This window comes from Penaeus vannamei, chromosome 38 (assembly GCF_042767895.1).
Source record: "Penaeus vannamei isolate JL-2024 chromosome 38, ASM4276789v1, whole genome shotgun sequence".
NCBI lineage: Eukaryota > Metazoa > Arthropoda > Malacostraca > Decapoda > Penaeidae > Penaeus > Penaeus vannamei.
The window spans coordinates 21,892,861-21,897,860 of NC_091586.1; the positions used below are offsets into that span (position 1 = coordinate 21,892,861).

The following is a 5,000-nucleotide window of genomic DNA, read 5'->3' on the forward strand; positions in this document are numbered from 1 at the left end:
ACACACACAACCCCCCCCCTCTTTATAAGACACCCTCCCCCTTCCTCACCCCACCCTCTCATGAACATAAAGAATGTTTTTTTTATTCTTATTGATAACCCCCTCAACCTCACCCCCCTCCCAGGTGTGTCTCCCCGCACCTCACCCCGCCTCCCCAGCTCAATTCTTATCCTGTTTTTCATCCTCTGTCCTCCCCTGTGTCCTGTCTCCCCCCTCCTCCCTTTTTAAGCTTTCCTCTCATACATACTTTTGCTTCCAATCGCCTTGCTTCCTCTTCTCCTCCTTTCTCTCCCTCTCCCCTCTCTTTTTGGACCGCCTCTCCTCCTACTCTTCCGTCTCCTCTCTCCCTCCCCTATCGTTTCCACTGCCTCTCTCCCCTCCTCTCTCGTTTCTATATCCTCTCCCTCTCCTATTCCCTTCTCTTCTCCTCTCCCTCTCCCCTCTCAGTTCCTTCTTTCCCCTCTCCCTCTCGTTTCCCGTCCCTTCCCCTTAAGTTCCACCTCCTCTTCCCCTCTCTCTCCCCTCCCCTCCCCTCCCTCCTCCATCTCTCCTCCCCCCTCCTTCTCCCCTCCCCTCCCCTCCCTCCTCCATCTCCCTCCCTCCCCTCCCTTCCCTCCTCCCTCCCCTCCCCTCTCTCCTCCATCTCCCCTCCCTCCCCTCCCCCTCCCCTCTCTCATCCATCTCCCCTCCCTCCTCCCCTCCCCCTCCCCCTCTCGTTTCCCTCCCACACATACACCGCCTGACAACCCCCCCCTCCCCCCATGTTTTATCTGCCAGTCTTCTCCCGCCTTCCGTCTCTCCTCTTTTCGTATTCTTCTCTTTGTCTCCCACGCGCGTATGCATACCTTTCTCTAGCCCTTATTTTCCTGTTAATTCAATTTTTTTCTCTCTATTTTCTCTCTTCCAGTCTTCCCTCATGCTAATCTACTCACCCCCCCCCCCCTCTACCCGCCTCCTCCTCCTCTCTTTCCTTCCAACCTTTCTCCAAACGTCTTCTTATCTTCACTCTTTTTCTCTCTCCTCTTTTCTTCTGTTTTCTGATTTTCTCTCTCTCTCTCTCTCTCTCTCTCTCTCTCTCTCTCTCTCTCTCTCTCTCTCTCTCTCTCTCTCTCTCTCTCTCTCTCTCTCTCTCTCTCTCTCTCTCTCTCTCTCTCTCTCTCTCTCTCTCTCTCTCTCTCTCTCTCTCTCTCTCTCTCTCTCTCTCTCTCTCTCTCTCTCTCTCTCTCTCTCTCTCTCTCTCTCTCTCTCTCTCCCTCTCTCCCTCTCTCCCCTCTCTCCCTCTCTCTCTCTCTCCCTCTCTCTCTCTCTCCCTCTCTCTCTCTCTCTCCCTCTCTCTCTCTCTCTCTCTCTCTCTCTCTCTCTCTCTCTCTCTCTCTCTCTCTCTCTCTCTCTCTCTCTCTCTCTCTCTCTCTCTCTCTCTCTCTCTCCTCCCCTAGCATCCCTTTTCCTCTCTTTCATCTCCCCCACTTCCCTTTTCTCTCCCCTCTCCCCCACCATATCCCACCACCTTCTCCCCTTCTCATTCTTCTATACCCCAGCTTCCCCCACTTCTCCTACAATTTCCCCACCTTTCCCCCAACCATTCCCCACTCCTTCTCTTTCCCACCTTTCCTACCTCTTCCCTCCCCACCCCCTTCCCCTCCTCCTGTCCCTTACCCCTTCCCCTCCCTCTTTCCTACCCCTCCCCCTGCCCCGCACCATCCCCCACCCCCCTTCTCCTCTTTCCCCTACCCCCATCCCCTAGTCACACCCACCCACACCTTCCACACCCACCCACACCCCGCCCACACCCACCCACACTCGCCCACACCCACCCACACCCGCCCACACACGTCCACACCCTACCCACATCTTCCACACCCGCCCACACCCACCCACACCCACCCACACCCCACCCACATCCCACCCACACCAGCCCATACCCCAGCACACCCGCCCCCCACCCACACCACGCCCACACCCGCTCACACCTCGCCCACACCCACCCACATCCCACCCACACTCGCCCACACCTTCCACACCAGCACACACCCGTCCACACCCCACCCACTCCCCACCCACGCCCCGCCCACACCCCGCCCACCCGGAGAGCCAGGAACACCGGTCGCGACAACAGCACACAAACAGCTTTTCGTGTGAATGACATTAGTATTCAAGCCCGGGTAGAGTTAGCGTGGCCCGGGGTAACAGCATTAAGTGTTGAAGGATCTCCTCCCCCCCCCTTAAATTCATTACAATTCTTTGTGTGGCGTTCTCTGGGTTGGGGGTGGGTGGATGGATGGGAGTGGGTGGGAGTGGGTGGTTGGGTAGGGAGGTGAGTAGGGTGGGTGGTTGGGTTGGAAGGTGAGTAGGGAGGGTGGGGGGTGGGGGGTGGGGGGATGGGGGATGGGGATGGGTGGGGGATGGGTAGGGAGGTGAGTAGGGATGGTTGGGTGGGTGGGTGGGAGTGGGAGGGTGGGTAGGTAGGTGAGTAAGGAGGGGGGGGTTGGGAGGGTGAGGGCGGTAGGATCCAAAAGAAGGGGGGAGAGGGGTAGGGGGAGGGGGTGAATAAGGGGAAGGGAAGAGGAATTGGGTGGGAAGGGGGTGATAGGAGGGAGAGAGAGTGGGCAATGGAAGGGGAAAGAGGGAGAGGCGGAGTCGGAATTAGGAAGAGGGAAGGAGAAATAAGAATAAAGAAAAAACAAAACAAAGGAAAGAAAGTAAGATAATAGTAATAAGAATTATATTATTAGAAATACCCAATAAGTATGATAATTATGACAACAACAATAATAATGAAAAGGATGATTTTTAAAACTGTATATATGATACTGATAGTGATAAGATATTACAGCGGCAATGATAATTGTAAAGATGATAATCAAAATATTATCCCTAATAATGTTAATTCGAAGAACAATAACAATAAAATTTGTTATCGTGATAATGGCAATACCATCAGTATTTTGATCCATTCTTATGATTATAAAGTTAATGACAATGATAAGAATAATGTTTGTAATAATAATATTAATGATAACAATAATAATGATGATGCTAACAATTGTTATTATTATAACTGCTCCTCCTACTACTGTTATTATTATTGTTATCAATTGTTGTTGTTATCATAACTAATAAAATTGATGTTGTTGATGTTTTAATAATGACAGTGATCTTGATAATAGAAAATTATTAATGAAGATAGTGATAGTAATAAAATCGGTGATATTGACCATACCAATATAAGTGATAATAATAAAAATGATGACAATAGCGATAGTAATATTGGTAGCTTGATAAAGAATATGATGATGATGGTGATAGCAATAATGATATTAATTATAATGAATATCATCATCGTTATCATTATCCTAATCAATTATAATCATAATCATTATTATCATTGTTGTTTTGTTATTGTTATTATAATTGTTGTTATCTTTGTTATTATTATTATTATTATTTTCATTTTCATTTTCATGCTCATGATCTACAACATTGTTATTATCATTATTGTTATTATGAATATCACTATCATTATTATTATTATTATTGTAATTGCTCTTATTGTTATCATATTTTTATGATTGCTGCTATTAGTAGTAGTAGTAGTAGGAGTAATAGTAGAAGTACTAATACTCTTTATGCCAATAATATTGATAGTTATTATCATTATCATTTTTGTTATTATTATTTCTATCATTATTATTGTCATTTCCATTGTTATTGTTATCATCATTGCTGTTGTTCTATTTATTATTATTATTATTATTATTATAATGATAATAATAATTATTATTATAATGATAATAATTATTATTATTATAATGATAATAATTATTATTATTATAATGATAATAATTATTATTATTATAATGATAATAATAATTATTATTATAATGATAATAATAATTATTATTATAATGATAATAATTATTATTATTATTAGTTTTTTATTATTATTATCATTGTTACTACTATTGCTGGTGTTGTTGTTATTAATATCATTATTGTCTATGCTGTTGCTGTTGTTATTTTTACTCTTTTTATTATTTTTTTTTCGTCATCATCACCATCTTCATTATTATTTTTCATCATCTTTGTTGTCATTATTATTATTATCATCATTATTACTTGTAGCAGTAGTTCAAAAGATACTGTTATTGTTGATATTGGTATTACTATTGTTATTATTATTATTATTATTATTATTATTATTATTATTATTATTATTATTATTATTATTATCATTGTTGTTGTTTTTGTTATTCTTTTCCTCCTTATTAACATCATTATTATGATCATCATTATCTTTATTATGATTACTTCCATCATTATTATAATTATTGTTGCTATCATTATCACTTTCATCATCTGTATAATTATAATTGTTATTATCATTATTAGTTTCATTATCATTATTGCTATCATAGTCATCATTACAATTCATATAATAGATATTAATAAATATCAACACTGTCATTATTAGTATTCCTATAATCACTATCATGATAATGAGAGTGATTACATGAAAAACCGCAGCAGTAATGATGATGATTATAACAAAGATAATAGTAATAGTAATAGTAATAGTAATAGCATTGATAACGCAGCATTAACAATACCAATACCAAATAGCCAATTTAACAATCAAGATAACGGCAACCCCTGCATAGCATCAATAGCAACAATAGCGCTATCAATAAATATCAATAACACCCAATCAGTGAATACCGCAAGGGGTGCAAACGAATAGAGGGGAAGAAATAACCCTAAGATAGAAAAAACAAAAGGAGGGGAGAGCCAAGGGGAGATATGGGATGAAGGGAAAGGAGAGAAAAGGGGGAGGGGGGGGGAAGGAGAAGAAGGGAAAGGAGGGGAGAGGGGAAAGGAGAGTAAGGGGGGAGAAGGGGGAGGGGAGAGAGGAGGAAGGGAAATAAGGGGAGAAGGGAAAGGAGAGAGAAAGGTGGGGGAGAAGGGGAGAAGGAGGAAGGGGAAAGGAAAGAGAGGGGGAGAGG

The 5,000-nt window shown here is 42.5% G+C and overlaps 1 long non-coding RNA gene across 1 annotated transcript in view; it reads left to right on the forward strand.

Moving 5' to 3' along the window:
• LOC138859766 (uncharacterized) overlaps positions 1-5,000 on the forward strand; it is a 115,609-nt gene that overhangs the window by 89,816 nt on the left and 20,793 nt on the right. The gene's annotated exons all lie outside the window — the stretch shown is intronic.